At 41.4% G+C, this 16,640-nt stretch overlaps 1 protein-coding gene across 8 annotated transcripts in view; it reads right to left on the bottom strand.

Annotated features, from left to right (window-relative positions):
• Nucleotides 1-7,847, bottom strand: part of FRS2 (fibroblast growth factor receptor substrate 2) — a 62,270-nt gene extending 54,423 nt beyond the window's left edge. For 2 of the 8 annotated variants that reach the window (XM_075149627.1, XM_075149609.1), the window contains exon 1: nucleotides 7,007-7,089. The gene's annotated coding sequence lies outside the window, so the exon portion shown is untranslated. Of the gene's footprint in view, nucleotides 1-7,006; nucleotides 7,090-7,683 lie in introns of those variants that run through there. The other 6 variants (XM_075149659.1, XM_075149697.1, XM_075149667.1 and 3 more) reach the window with 6 other exon arrangements.
• Between the last annotated feature and the right edge of the window lie 8,793 nt (nucleotides 7,848-16,640).

Raw genomic sequence — 16,640 nt, 5'->3', positions numbered from 1 at the left:
GTACACCTCGGGATTAGTGGGAAGAGGGTACAAAAGGGGGAAGATGCTTGCAGCAAGCAGTACCGCAGATGCCAAAGAGGGACAAGGCTGTGACAGCCAGGCAAGTTTCCCTACGTCACATCTCCTCTTATGCCCACAAAGCTAAAGCGGCTTAGCTATACACTTTATAAAAAGTGCAACTACACCTTGAAAATGTAAATAAATTTTTTTGTTGTATTATTGTACCACCTGACAGATGCATAGTAACAACTACTTTCAATTACAATTATTGTAGTGACTTAAAAGCAAGAGCATACTTTATTTAAACTGAAAGTTGTAATCTAATTACATGCTTCCATCAGTGTTTCAGTTACCGAAAAATACAGACAGCTACAAAGGACACAGTATTACACCCTCTACTTCTAATGGCTGGCTGAAAAGGCTAAAATTGTTGAGTGACATCAAGGGGGAAAAAAGTCCCCTTGTGTTCCAGTAAGATTTTTTTGGAAGAAAAATAACAACAGCTGTGCTTTAAAGGAGTAATTCAAAGAGATACACATTTTTTTAAAACATAAATACAACAAACTCTAAGATGTCGGAAGAATCTTAACATACTTCCCTAAAGAAGTAGCCCTCCCTGTGTTTGCTTGGTATCTTAATTTGCCTTTGGTTTCAAAACTCTAGGCTTGCCAAGAGCTATTCCTTTCAAAACCTCAGGAATTCCATTACTAGTTTTAAGCTAAATTAAAGGAAAATAGAAGCATTCAACGCATGGCAAAAGTATGCACAAAGTGTTTGTTGATACTCATAAATAGACTGAAAAATTTAGACATGTCTGAAGGATAACTGCTGCACATTCAGCTCTGTTTTGCTCTGCTGTGCAGCTAAGCAAAAAGCTACTGCTGTCATTTCAGAAAAGCTCAGCGTAAGATACATTGCTACCAAGATTGAACACAGCACTAGACAGTTCACTTTTCACTTTAAGTTTATACGTAAACCAAAGTTTGCATTTCTGCAGAGGAAAAAAAAAAATAGTGGGAGTTTCCCCTTTAAAGCTACTGCTTCAACATCTTCCTTTGGGAAAAAGATGTCACACTGTCCTAAAGCATGGCAAAACCAGTCAACTCTCCACCCTGTCAAACATCTTGCAAGTCATGAAATAAAGACATTCTATCTCAGAACTACATCTAATATTGTGCTCATGAATACCTTTCCAATGTTCACATAAGGGGTTCCTTCCAACTCGCGGTATTCTTTGATTCTATGATACTAAACAGGCAGTATTACTACAATCACTTTTACTGACCAAATTATGGTAAGAATGAAATGTCCCCACCTGCATATTGTGCCATACTTGTGTCATACTAATGCACAAGAAGATAATATACCTGTGCAAAGCATTGAAGAAAATTTGCTTGAAAGAAAAATGCTTCATTTGTTTCAAGGTGAGTAATCCCAGCAGATAAGAACTACTACAGAGTTTAACTTCTTTGGCAGCAGCCACAGGAAAACAGTGGAAATATCAACACACCAGTTTAAACTGCAGCTCCAGTGAGACATAGATCGAAGTTCTGCATCTTCCATGAGAAACACAGGAATCCAGGTACCAGCATACAGGATAGAGAGTCTATTTTACCCTTGAAAAGGCAGGAAATTAAAGCAACTTTTCACCATTGAGTCAGCACACAGTAACGGATCAGTGGTTTACAGTAACCGTCACCACTGTATGAATGACAGCAGTAGCATCTCAAGCCTGCCAGGACCAAAATCACTATGAAGAAAAGCCAAGGGAAAGAAGTCAGTTCTTCAGACTAAAAACACAGTGCCCCAGTCTCTCCTGAGTTTGGAGTACAGTCCAGGAACTATTTCAGATATGCCAACTGTCCTATAGTTCTCAGCTTTTATTACAAGCACAGACAATTCATACAGTATTTCTGAATCACATTTTCCTCAACAGAAAAGTAACAGACACATGTACAAGAAAAAGCTGAATACTTGAGGAGCTGTTGGCCAAAATACTTGAGTACCTTTGCTGTAAGACACACACTTATCATAAATAAAGAAAAAGGATAAGCTAAAACCTACATTTGGGATCCTTTTTTCAAATCCTGTTTCAGAAACGTACCAACACAGAGGTGTTTCTACCAACAGCTATACTGAACCTGAACCTTTAAATGAAAAAAAAAAAAAAGTTCTGTGAGAAGAAGTGGCAGGTCTAATAATTGTGGCTGATTCTGGAAGCTGAAGTAAATAAAGGTGGCCGTCAGCATGGGTGGCTACGATAGCAACGACACACAACACAACCATTTTACACTTGCAGTAATTCAGAGGAACACATTCCCTAACAGATATTAGTATCACTTTGTCGATTGAGATCCAGGCAAAAAGTTTAGGCGTTATCCTGGACCACCTGAGAAGTCAGTGACAAATTAAGTACAGCTCATGTGACAAGAAGCTTCTCATCTCACTACCCCACATATGGATGCGAAAGCATTTTAGAAGAAGAACAAATAAGACATTAAATTAAAGTACTCTAAGACGAGAAGGAAACACTCAGTAATCACAATGCCATTTCCACTAATTAGAAAAGAATGCATATAGTCAGTCCCAAGCATGCAATAATCATGAAATTTTATTGTATAAACATCAGAAATAAGTTATTAGTTCTTTTTATTAAAACCAAGGGATAATTATTTCTGTTGTCATTTCAAGCTTGAGGGAAAGACTGAAATTTTGGAAAATCACAGGGCTCCAGGAAGATGTGCCTCAATAAAGTGTGAACTAAATTGTTGTCATGATTGTTGTCACCTTGCCAGAAGCAGTGAAGAGGAAACTTTGAAAAGTACATTATACTTGGAGAATACATGACATATAAACACACACACTCTCTTATATGCATACATATTTATATGAGAAAACACCATACACCAGTTTATCACCAGTTCAAGTTCAAAAAGAGTGTTTACATCTAACACTGATTACACAGAAGGGCCAACAAGAAAAAATGATGCCTAAGAGTGGAAAATTCAGTCTGTTATATTAGGACTGCTGTTCTACAATTTATACACAACTGAAATATCATCTGCATACACTGCATGAAATTACACATCTCTGGACAGCAGTTTTTGGCCAACAGCTCCTCAAATAGCTTTGATAAAAAACAATGTTATTCAGTAACAGACAAAAATAAAACCCATTACATTTGTTTCAGAAAACGTCACTGAAAAGCTGCAGATAGGTCACCTCTTCCAGCAGTAGCTACTGCCCACAGTTATTCATTGCCACCCAGCAAAAAGAGGTTACCATCCATACAGACTTGCAAGGGAGTAAATCGTGTAAGAGCACACTAATCACTTATGGAAAAATTAATCAAGGTTAACTGACCACTGAAGGCAGATTGAGCTAATACTGTCCATTTAACTGCCTAAAGCACGTAACACTGCATACAGCTTCTTTGGTGGAAAGGATCATTAAGTATGGCAATCTATGGCAGAGCAGTAGAGACAAATGGCTGGGGACACAGTGTCTACAATTTTCACAGATGTTTGGGGGGAGGCGGGGGGAAATCAATGCCTATCCATATCCTGAAACATTAAGTACAACTTCTGTGATAGCCTGAAAGCCTTAAGACAGATTTTGACCACCAGTAACCATTAAAGAGTTACTTAAGAAGAAAAGTTACATACTGCCTCCTAGGAAACTGTCTGAAGTTGTATGTCTTAGGTCAGCCTCATAATTTTCATAGGTTTGTTCGTTTGGGCTTTTTAATCTACTTACTACTGCAAAATATCTTGCAGTTTTCTTAGTGGACTCTGATCACTATCTTTTCTGCTTTTAGTCTTTTAAATTTAAAAACGTAATATATACGCTGAATAAATTCATTGTTTCAAGAATTTGATGGATGAACAGCATATTTTTCCTGTTAAGTCCTGCTAAATGAAACAATAGGTACCAAATAAAAATACTAAAAAATGGAGTTACTATACAAAAGGCCAGATTCTTCCCTCAAAATCCCTTCAAAGTACATCATAAAATCAGAGACACATTGCCATGAATAAGGGGTCCTAGATGTAAAAATATGCCTATAAACCGTAACTGAACAATGTATTCAAACCCTCAATGCCATACGAGCTTAACCTCACCGAATTAGGCCAGTATCGAATATACTTTAAACTGGCATAACGTGTCACTGTCACCAAAAGAAACAGACACACCCTGCTCCCCTTACTGCTTGCTTCCACCCCCATCTTTGCGCCAGCACAAATGTTTGTGCAGCAAACTGATCCAGCTTAAACCTAACCCTCCCCTCCCTGCCCCTCCCCGAAGTTAGTTCAAACCTCAACCCAGTTCACCACATAACCATACAAGTATTTGCCTGCACAAAGGAGGAAGCAGCAGAGCGGGGTGGAAACAAACAGGACCATGTTTTTCAATGGTGGAGCTGGTCCATGCCAGCTGTACGCCTATGCAAAGCACTAGGTCGCAGGCTGGAGTCCCGTAACATCAGTCTCGCACCTTCAGGCCTTCGCAGTGCCACTCTTCCCCTCCCTCTCTCGGATCCCACCTCTTCGCTCACGCAGCCACTGACAGGTACGCAACTGCAGGGTGAGTCGGTTCAGGGTGCGGAGTCAATTAAAAACTAACTATACCAAAAAAAAAAAAAAAAAAAAAAAAAAAGGTTGCTAGTTTTCAGCCAGTTCTGCTTCCTGAACCAGCTCCTGGTGCAATCCTTACCGACACAACGAAGAAAGAGGAGGAAGAAGGCTGGGAAGGCAGAAGGTCCAATTTTGATCAGCTTAAGACGCTGTGGAAACACACTCGTACACTGCCACATTTTAAATTTAAACTTGCCAGAGCAGCTGAACATGATTATTTTTAATTAATTTGTTCCTAAGATTAAACTTTGTCCCATTTTTTTTCAGAAACCTAAGCAGCCATAGTCTACTTGAGCTCAAGCAGCAGGAAGTGAGGCCAGTTCACTACATTAACCAGTTTCACTCTTCGTGTTTAATAAAATGAAGATAAAGCATTAGTTACTCTAGCTTAATGATACTTTCACCAGATATTCTTTTAAATATCACTGATTAAATCACCTTGGATGTTTGCACAGGAGGAACATACAGGTAATAAAACCAATGCAGTCACGTTAAGTATTATCTTAACTGTAGTTTAGTATTTCCACGGAATTTAAACAATGGTTCGGGTGATTAAAGTGATCTTATAAACCTCTCTGCTCAGGCGGGAATCTCATCCACTGTTCAAAAAGTTGTTTTGTTTAAACTAAAAGACCCAATGGTCACAGAAGTCAACAAAATTCATTTCAATGAGTTCAGAATCAGACCCCTAATGAACATGGATATAGCTACTTTCAAGCTAATTTTTGAACAGTAAAGTATCATAAGTAGGAGTACAGACAGACTGTTAGAAATAATCTTGCTAACGTCCAAACAACAGAATTTATTACTGGATCATTAGATTTAGTACTGAATTATTTCCATGGCAAGTAAATATATTTGTTTATGTTCATCCAGTTAACAAAGAAATAATCATATCAATTCAAAAGACAACACACAGCAACATTACAGTTCAAGAACTGTATAAATGAAGTGCAGAATCAGATTCATGTATCTGCAAACCAGTCTTCCCCAGTCCCATATAATGTATTTTTCCAGTTTATGAAACTTTCCTTTTCTTACAAAGATAGATTCTTCCACAAACTACCAGCTGCCCACTGCAACATTTTAAGACAACCTTTCTTCTCTTTAACAGATGTTTCTTGTATGATAAAAAAGTGTTTCAAACTACTCTACCTGTAAGAATTACATAGAAATGAGAGCAGTTTATTTTGACTACAACTCACCGTCAACATTTAAGACAAGACACTGAATTGGAAAGCGAGCAAAACCCTGGAAAGCCGTTTAACCAGATATACATACAACTGCTGGTGTGTTGTTTCAACAAGCATTTTCAAAGCATTCTTGACACAGAGGCAAATAAACTCAGGGAATCTCAGTCAAGGAATAACGTTCTTTATCACTTTCCATTTGGAATGGAGTTAACAGTTTTTGGACTTGAACTGGTGATTTATACTGACACGGGTTTCTTTTTAAGCAGGCATAGACAGGTGTGCTTTTCAAATGCAGTTGCTAACCGAGGAAAACAGACAATGAACTTCACTGACAGTTCTGCTGACTTTAACATGAAAACAGGATGCTTATTGGATCTGAACCCATGTGTCTTAATACCGAATCACTTTTAACACAGCAATAAATCTTAAAAAAATTAGGTGTTCATTCCCCTAAATACAAATACGTTTTAGAGCTAGCAGAGCAGATTTAATGACAGATTCATAATATAGAATTACTGCTAACATTAACACCATTAAAGAAAGATAAAAAATACTTATTCAGAAAACTTTTTTTGTTCATTACACTAAATGTCACTTTGTCACTAGCACTTCAAGTAAAAAAAAAGCTAAAAAAAAATTCAAAGACTTTCAAAAACGTCACAAATAAAAAACTTTTCCAAAATAATATTAATATCAAACAACAGTTGGCAACTTTTTCAACACTTACTAAAATCAACCCTGATTTCTACAGTATGTATTCATTGCAATAATAGTATTCTTTTCAATTCACAGTCCAACAACATTCCTACTGATTTCTAATCATGATTATCACTTCTTATGCATTAACACTGAAAAAGATGCAGTCACCGGGAAGATGAGAAAATGTGCTTTCATCTTCCAGAAAACCAAGTTTAGATGGAGAACCGAGTCAAACGAGTACTGAGACACCTTTTGACCTTTGTGATTCTTCAGATCTATTCTTACTACATTCACATACAGGGATATGTCAGAGAAAGGGGAGTTTAAAACGACGAGCAAGTAAGCTAGGTATCACTTTCATTCATACACCCAGCACCACTTTGAAAAGCCTGGAGGATCCCCTTCCCCTCGGGGGGGCTCTGCCTGCTGACCCTAACCCACTGACCCGACAGGGCTCTCAATTAGTCTCAGGGCTCGTACCTCGAAAGCCCCTGGACTCGCTCGGCGACGTGGAGCAGAAAACGCGCTTGTCTTGAGAGGCATGTGACAGAAGCAGCTGACCTAGGGGAAGGTGCAAGCGCTTGACAGGTCACACAAGACGAGACTGAGCTCCCAGACACACCACGCACCGAACAGGCCGGCGGTCAGGCAGCCGGGATCCACACCCCGCGCCAGACCTGCCTCCACCAAACCAACCACCAGCACAACTTTAACGGCTCGTCTTTTGTTTTTAAACTCCCACTCGGCTCATCCACCCCCGCTCCCTCCCGCCCCAGCCCCACAGCAAGGCGGTGATGCCCCCACGGCCTTCCCCGCCCACCAACAGCCCCCGGCCGCAGCCCCCCCGCCCCCGTGCCCCGGGCGCTCCCCGCCCCGGGGGGGCCCAGCCGCCAGCCAGCTCCCTCCACCCCCACAGCGAGTCCCCGCACCCCGGACCCACACCTCGGACGGGGAAGGAGGGCAGGTCCTACCGCAGGGCACGTCCCAGCCCGGCTCCCACGGGAGGAGGCGAGACACGGGGCTGCTCCCGCCCACGGGCGAGCCGGGCCCGGGCCCGGGCCCGGGAGCCTCCGCTGCCGCCCCCTCCCAGCCCCAGCGGAGCCGGCTGGGCACCCCCACGAGAAGGAGCCAGGGGCGGGGGGAGGACCAGCACCCACCTCCGCCATGAGCCCCGCGCTGGCCGCCGCGCCGAGCCGGCCGGGCCGGCCGGGCCGCCTGTGACGGGCGAGACGGCGGCCCCGCGTCGCGCCGCGGGTAACGGCTGCGCCTCCCGATAGCGGCAGCAACAGGGCCTCGCTCTGGGCCGGACTCTGCCCGCGACAACTTCCGGGGCACGGCACGAACGCTTTCCGGGGGCAGCGGCCAGGGGGCGGGGTAGCGGGCGGTACACGGGGATGCTCGCGCGCCGCGGGGAGCCGTTGGGGGCGCGCGCGGGCGGCGCGGGGGCCGTTGAACGGTACGGGGGGGGACGGCGGCGGCGGCCCTGTCACCGGCCCCGGGCCGTCACCCGCCCGGCGGGGGAGCCGGCAGGGCTTCTCCCGGGAAGCGGCAGGCAGTGGAGAGCGCGCCTCAGAACAGTGCAGGGGCCGGCTGTGAGGGAGGCGGCCACGAAGCGGGTCTTACTGGTTTCTCAGGTAAAAAAAAAAAAAAATAATTAAAGCTGTAATTGCGCACACAGTTTTGGAAAGGATTGGCTCAGTCGGTTTGGTGTGTCTTGGTTTGTCTTAAATTTCTTGCGAGGCAGCCTCCGTCAGTTGTGTTGTACACGATGTCACAGCGTTATTTTAGACACTGCTGTGGTAATTCATCTACAGCCATTGAAGTCGCTCTGTTTTCAGAAAGTACGCTACATGCAACTGAAAGCAAAGGTAGGCAGCGTTAAAAACAAAGATACTGCAAAAAGAAGTGTGGGAAACAAGAAGAATGAGAGAAGGTGCCACAGCTACATCTTGTGCAGTTTTGTGGAAACACTTAACACTCCTGTTAGCCAGTGCAAAAAAACACCTTGCATTTGTTCTTGCTGCCGCTACCCATACATCATCTTGTCTGCTGCCTGTTTGCAGACCAATACGTGTGACAGGTCTTGGGCCAGAGGAACTTGTAATCTACAATTAATCTTGAATGTGTAATTAATGTCCCAGCCCACACACAAATCAAACACATCGCTTGCAGTTAGAGAAGCCAGCAGCCTGAACAAAACTCTCAGCTTTGTCTCAGATTGTGCTACAGGTTTCCTTCTTGTTATCTAGCTCTTTGGCCTTGCTCTAACTTCTGACCTCTCCACCAAACAATGCTTAGCACCTAATTACTTCACAGAACTGATCTGTCTATGTATCTTTCTCAGGGGTTGTGCAACTCATGTTTTGGCTGTGTTTCAGTTATCTAAAGCCTTTGGCAGGGAGAATGGAGAATCTTGCTCTGACAGTTGCTCACCTTTCCTCCCTTCCTTTGACAGTTACTGCTTTGTAGCAGAAGCAGATGGATGACAGTACTCCACTAACCCCATATTCATTTAATCTGTAGGTTGTATGAGAGCTGGAGAAGCTGAAGTCCATGCAGAGATTTTCTTCAGATGTACGTGCTAGAAAGGTGATAATATCTAGAAGGAAAGGGGGAGAGGGAACACAACTGTGGTTTAACGTTTGTCCCATTGCAGCTGTTGGCTTCTGTGCGTGTGAGTCAGTACTCAGAGAGCTGGATGGATAAAGCAGAGGGAATGGGTTTTTCCTACGGCTGAGTCATGTAATATGTGAAGTCACGTAGCAAACTGTCATCTAACATACTGTATATGCTCATATCCCATCAATGTAATGTATAAGTGGGCTACAAAGCAATGAGCTGCTCTTAAGACAAACATCTACAGGATTTCTTGTGACCTTCAGGTCCTCTGTTATGCAGACTTGCCTTAAAGTCTCCTTGGCTTCAGTTGTTGATCTCGATCTGTGAGTCCACATCCAGCTAAGTATTTGTACATTGCAATTTTTCCATAGGCTTTCTCAGCGGCATCTGGATGAGCAAGGAATAAAGTCTCCACACGTCTCTTCTGCTGGGTCATTTGTTTCTTTTCCTACTCCCTCTGGCTCTCACCATGCCTTCACCAGCTCATGTGAATGGCTGCATTTAAACTGTATGTCAGGATTTGTATTAAATCTGGTTAGCATAGTGTCTCTTCCACAGTCAAGTTCAATGTCTTCATCAAAGGTGAAGTGCTGGTTTTGTTCACCTGTCAAATTGGTCATCTTCACCATTTCCCTGACTGTTATCTTACCCAGATCACCCACATTTACTGACAGACCAATCGTGTACCTAGATACTGGAACTTTGCTGTGCTCCGTGGCCGTTATATATCTGTGGTTTTCTGGCTTCTTAAGACCTTGCTGTGTCTCATTCCTGCTGGGAATTTCTAACGTTGTTCCTTCGCTTTCTCACTTCGTAGATCTTTTGGATCCATGTCATACTGCTTGCTGGTTGTATCTACAATCATTTTTGTCATCCCAAACTGCGATCATTGCAGCTCCATGCAGATGTTGTACAGATTGCTAGTCTTTTGAAGATTGCATAGCTGCTTGCAGACTTCTGCAAATTATGAACTTACATTGCTTTAAATCCTTTGATGGCATCTTCAGTTCTGTTAGATCTTCCTAATCTTTCTTTAGATTAGCTTTGAAGTCAGACACCTCCTCTGTTGTTTTCACTATAGCTTTTTAAAAATTAGATGCTATGGCCACCTTTAAAGCTTTTCCATAAGTGGTTAGCCCATAGCTAAAATTTGTAAAATTATTATTTTAGTAGCTGAACATTTCAATTTGTTTGCTTGGGCATTTCTTATATAGTCTTATACGGTGGCTACTGGGTGTGCTAAATGCATGGCTTTTCTGAGGCAACAAAAGTAATCATACATTTCATCGTTCTCTGATTCATAACTGGTTTACCCAATTAAATGTTCACTTAAAGGTGTTAAATTTTAGTACTATTTAGAATTTACTCCTTTATTAATAATGAAACTTTCACCCCAAATGAAAATTTTCAGGCTAACACCTCCTTTTTATTTAAAAATTAGAAGGTCATATAAATGTTTTGAAAAGATTCTTAGTCTTTTCTTGAAGAGGAAATAAAAGTGAACTGCCTCAGATATTCCGTAGCTTGTATTTCCAGAAGTTCTCATTTCACTGTCCTAATGTATTTCAGTATCAGTTCATAGACCCCTCTTGTTGCAGTTCCTGGATTATTACAAGATGGTACCAACAATTTGTGGTGGGTTTTATCATGAAATTTGGACTCTGCAGGTCAAGTGCTTTTGCCTGTGACCTACGTTGATTTAGGCAGTATTCAATTCTGTAAGCGAGAGAGTAGCCCATTCACCTACATTTTAACAGCAGATTTATCTGATTAAGAAAGTGCTCCCTTATTTATCTTGTATTCTTTCTTAATGCCTGGGCCTGACAAAGAGGAGACTCTTGGGGAGTAGAATGCCAAATTCTCAATTGTGTTTCTGCGGTTCCCTTTCATATGTTATTCAGAGATTCATGGCATCAAACTTCTTAAGGGCATGAAGTGAAGGAGTTATATTTATTCTTCCCAAGAACTTTGGAACCTATCCCATTTCACGTATAGTTTGTCTTCTCATCAGAGACGTCTTTTCTGATCAGTATGAGATGTGTATACCCCACCATGAAGCCTGAAATGTATTTTTGGAGATGGATACTGATTCAGATCCTTAATGTTTCAACTATAAATTCTACTCTTGAAGTAAACATAGGAGAGTAAACAGTTTCTCTTAAAAATAAAACCATAGCAATAGCCTCATGACAAATCATAGAACTTTGCAGTCACTTTGTTTTGTAATAAAGAAGGCCTTTGAATTTGCTATAAGCACCATCTAACCCAGCTATAGGTGAGGGCTCTATTATAAACACCATCTTTTGGGGTTTATGACTCAGCAGCGAAAGCATGTTTCTGGTTGAAATGTGGTACAGAAGCTCACTCTCTTTCTCTGCTGTAAGAGGCTACCTAGAGTGTAATTTTATTCTGGCCCCCCCTTTTCCAAAATCCATTTGACACTGTAACAAAAACTTCTTTTTAAAAAAACCCACACATTCAGTCTATAATAACATTTTAGGAGCTGGAAAACAGATTTACAAAGAGAGAGAGTTGGACTTAGTGTGCTAGCTGAACAGAGTAACGCCAGTCACGTCACATTCTGCCTCCCCTTGTGTGTGGCATGCTAAGTAGAATGACCCTTTGTATATAAATCAAGAAGTTTTTGTTTTCACAATCGAACAAAGCCCTTGCATACAGTAAGGGCTATACAGCATCCACTTATGGCCTGATCCCGCACTTTTTAAGAAAGAACACTGCCTTGGTGAAGTTAATAGTCTTTTTTTTTTTTTCCCCAGAAGGAAGTACAAGATTGAGCCAATAATTTAAACCAGTAGTTCACTACTTCATTGAATGCTGTCATCATTAGTTAAGTTGTCAACATTTCAGGTAAAAATGAAAAAAAGAAATTTCAATCCAATAGTAAATAAAAGCGTCTTGCAGCTGGACATTTTAATTCACATAGTGAAACTTTTCCTGAAATGACTGCTGGAATATGACAAACCTTCTGCTCTTATTCCTGTGATACCCAGGGAAAAGTGGAGCAGACCTGGTCATTCAGGAATTCCTCAGATGGCTGTTTGTGTTGTAATTTGTTTTTCGTCGGATGTCTTGTTCTTGTATAAATATACCACTGACATGGTTAAAGGATCCATGAGCTCTAAGTAGTGTACTGTAAAGGACAGGATACTTCTCACCGTGGCAGTTGGTTGGTAGACTTTTAAAGATAATACAATGAGCTGCAAAAACATAATTTTAAACTTAGGTATTTTCTCTGACCTCATTTTAGGCGGAGCTTGCTGTCTGAGATACTATGTATTTTACTCCTCGAGATACTAGATATTTGGTCCCTTACCATTTGAATATTGAAAGCCTGAAAAACATCATTGCAAGTGAAGCTGCCTTTTGGGCCTCCCAAGTATATATGCAAATTCAGTTCTTCTCACAAATGAATGTGCTGCTTAACCAAATTGAACTGTTTTCATTCCCCTAACAAAGGCTGCCACACGCAGTTCCTGTAACTTCTTGCTGGCTGTTTCCCAGGAGGAGCGTCAATGTGTTGACTGTAGAATGTACACACGTCTGTTTCCAACTAGCCTGTGATAACCAAGTAGGATGTAAATCTAATTAAATGCAAAAAAGCAACAGTGTGTTGCAATAACATTGAAGATCTGACTTCAGTTGACAAAAGCAAGGGTATTCCAAGTGAAGATTGCTGCTATGTCCTTACTTCACCCCTTTGTATTTCAGAGTTTCAGGGCCTCAGAACTGTGCACACTTGACTATGTACAAAACAGTGTTCAAAGAGCATTGTCACAATGTCAGACTTTTGAAAATTAGGCAACTTGTGCAACTGCAATTTTGACTCCCTTGTGGGCACAAAGTAGGATAGAATTAAGTGGCGTATCATACACCATTTTTCTATTTTGCCCTTTCCTCATTCAGGACACAGAATAGATGCCTCTCACAGCTGGTTATTTTAAATCTCTGTGTGCAGCAAGTGCCCTTTGCCTTATTTATTTATTCATTCAGTGAATAACTACTTAGGTATTCTTTAGGGCATTTGTCATTGTGTGAGTTGATACTTCATTAGGATTAGTGGAATTATTTCTGTTTTCTTTACAAGAGAAGAAATATCGTTTCATTTTGCTTACAAGGGAGTGTGAATTAGGTCTACAGAGGGTCTTGGTACTGCAGTGCTCGGATTTGTGGCAGTTAACATTGAAGAACCTTGCTGCTGGGTGAAATCAATCGCGACTAGTTCTCTATCCAGATTTCCTATATAGTATGTGGCGGAAGCGTGTGGAGGAATGGGATCATGTGGGATCCACTCTGAACAAGAAGCTGACTAAACTTTTCACTGTGAAAGACCAATGACATTTATGTGACTAAAATCACAATGACTGGAGCTTAGTAAAGAATCTTGTAAGATGCTGGGCTTGTGTCTGTTGTGTCCCACAAGCAGGTATTACGACTGCTATTGGAAAATTGGCAGATGGACTATGCGCATTTGCCTCAGCCAATATGGTGCTAATTCGGGAATGTTAAGTTAGATCCATGCTGCAAGTTCTTAACCAGGACACTGACAAATAGTGGGTTTTGGCAACATTTTGCCAACACAGCTACATGGGTGTTTCAATGCAGAGGCAGAGCAGGCAGGCAAGTACGGCTGCAAAACGTACACAAAAGTGTGTCTCTCAACATCCTCAAAACTAACTGAGTTGGAAGGAGCTGGTTGCTCTACTTGGTCAGTAAACTCTTTCATGTAAGATGCCTAAGGGGGCCCCTTCATACAGGACGTGAACATTTAAGGGGTAGGAGAAACCATCCTGTCCTTTTCCTATAGTTCAGTGATTAGAAGCCCCGAAACTCTGCTTGTGGGGGACCTGGGTTTGGTTTCATTCTCTGTCTATGAACATATAAATCAGTATTTTCCCTCACTCGGGGTGTGCCATAACCATCATATAGTTATTACAGCTTCCTTAATGCTAGCCTAAACTAAAAATAGTTTAGTTGTGACTGTCTGGGCTGGACCTTCAGAAGTAGAATTAGCTTGCTGGGAAGTATATGCTAAAGTGGTCAGAGATGTTTTGGGAACCTCACTGAAATAAGAATTTATGGAATGTAAGCACCTCCATAGCTGGAAAGCATCTGGATGAGAATTTTGAAGACAGTCGTTTTGGATTTAAGGATCATAAGTGTTCATTTTCAGCATCTGAGTCCTCTTACGGGTGTAGTAACTGAGGTCACACAAGCAAGTGACACAGTGGTCCCAGGTCACACAAGCAAGTGACACAGAGCTGGGGTGAGGCTTCAGCATACAGACAAATACATCAGACTATGGAAAAATCAACATGCGTTTTTGTGGATAGAGCAGCTTTGTAATAATTACGAAGTTCTTTGATGAAATCAACAAACTGATAAACCAGGGTGATACATTCATTGTAGTGATTTCGAAAGAGCTTTTGGCACAGTCCCTCACCAGTGCTGCTAAAGAACATTGGCTGTCATAGGTTAGAAAAGAAGGCTGTCTTGTGAATTAGTAACTAGCTGAAGGAGAAGGGTTAATGAGGTAGCAATAAATAGTAATTTTTTACACTGTGGGAGAGTTACGATTGGACTCCCACAGGGATTCATGTTGGGACCTGCACTAGTTAGCATATTCAGAAATGGTCTTGGAAAGAGAGTGAGTAAGGAAGCAGCACAGTTTGCTGCTGATGCAAAATCCTTTACAGTAGTGGAGTATGAAGCTGACAGCAAGGAGTTGCAAAAGGATCTCATTCTGCTGAGCAGCATGGGTGTTAAACTAGAAGCTGAAATTCAGTCTCAATAAATGTAAAGTAATGCATACAGGCAAAACCAATCCTTATTATATTTGCCTAGTGGTAAATTCTGCTTACGCTGTTATTGCTGAAGAAGGAGTTCTTAGAGTCTCTGTAGGTAATTCTTTGGAAACTTCATTTCCAACTCGAAGTCAAAAATACCAGGAATTATTAGAAAAGGAAGACAGAATGGAACAGAAAACATTGTGACATCTTTGTATAGATGAGAGGTATGGCCACATCTAGAGAACAGTATGAAGCTCTGGTTTCCCAGGTCAGAAAGAAAGTAAAGATAGAAAAGAATAATAAAATATAGAGAACGGTTTCTGTTTAAAACATGACTACCAACACTTGGGCTTTTCAGTTTGAAAAAGACAAAAGTGACAATGCCTGGGTGACTGAGGGAAGATGACTGAATTGTATAAAATGGTGGCTTGTGGAGAGAAGGTAGGGAGCTCACATTCACTTTTTCTAGTAAGTGGGCACACAGGGGAAATAATGGACAGCAGGTTTAAAACAATCAAAAGGTAGTCTTTTTTTCAGATGCTGCAGAACTAAAGTATGGAGCTTACTGCATCCAGAAATGTGGAAGCTAAAACTATTATTACTTTCAAAAAGGGACTAAACTCTAAAGGGAAGCAGTGCATTGGCAGCTAGTAAATGGAATGGAATCCAGTGGCCTTTGGTTCAGGTTTTCCCTAACCAATGATTTACTGAAAACTGAATATGTATCAAGAAGGATTGTGCTATACCTGACCTGTTCTTTGTACTCTCTTCCTGACTGTTTAGTCCTGGTCATTAAGATCAGAAGCGAGTTAGCCATACCTGTGTAATGTAATAAAGTATGGCCGTTTTGCAGCTAGTGCACAAGAGAGACTCCAAGATGGTCAGGGGACTGGAAAATAGTGTATTGTAGAAGACTGAGAGAACTGATACTGTTCAGCCTTAAGGAGGCGGCTAAGGGAAGATCTTACTGCTGCTGCCTGCATGGAAGACCAAGCCAGATTCTTCTCAGAGGTGCACAGTGATAGGCTCAGAGGGAATGGACACATATTGAAATTCTGCTTAGCTACAGAGATTTATTTATTTGTTTGTTTGTTTGTTTATTTATTTATTTATTTTTGTAATGAAGGTGGTCAAATATATTGGAACAAGTTGCCCAGAGAGGTTGTGCGACCTCCTTCCTTGGAGATACTCAAAGCTTGACTAGAAACGGTCCTGAGCAATTGGCTCTAACTGGCCTTGCTTTGAGCAGTAGGTGGTCCTAGGTGGCCTCCTGAGGCCCATTGCAACCTACGTGGTTCTGTCTTCTTACGATAGGTTCTTACCATGTGCTTGTGCCCTAACTATACATTTTTCCATATGGTATATTAATTGAAAAAAGTAGAATATATTTGGTCTGGGTTAACTAATGTATATTAAAACTCAGTGCAAGAACATAGCGGGGACAAGACACTTTGGATTTGCCATCAAGAAAGCAAGAGCCAGCTATGGTTTGACAGTAGTCACTAAAATACTTTCTACTGGCTTGACAGTAGTCACTAAAATACTTTCTAAAATTACGTCAAGAAGAGGAGTTGTTTGTCAGGGTGCAGCTACAGCAGAAGTCAGTAACTGGTACTGTTGTCCACACTTACAGTTTTTGTTTTTTACTTCCTATGTCTTCTTTAAACAAATGATATGTAATTAGTTTG

Source organism: Calonectris borealis, chromosome 1 (assembly GCF_964195595.1).
Source record: "Calonectris borealis chromosome 1, bCalBor7.hap1.2, whole genome shotgun sequence".
Lineage (NCBI taxonomy): Eukaryota > Metazoa > Chordata > Aves > Procellariiformes > Procellariidae > Calonectris > Calonectris borealis.
This window is presented reverse-complemented; position numbering and strand designations above follow the sequence as displayed.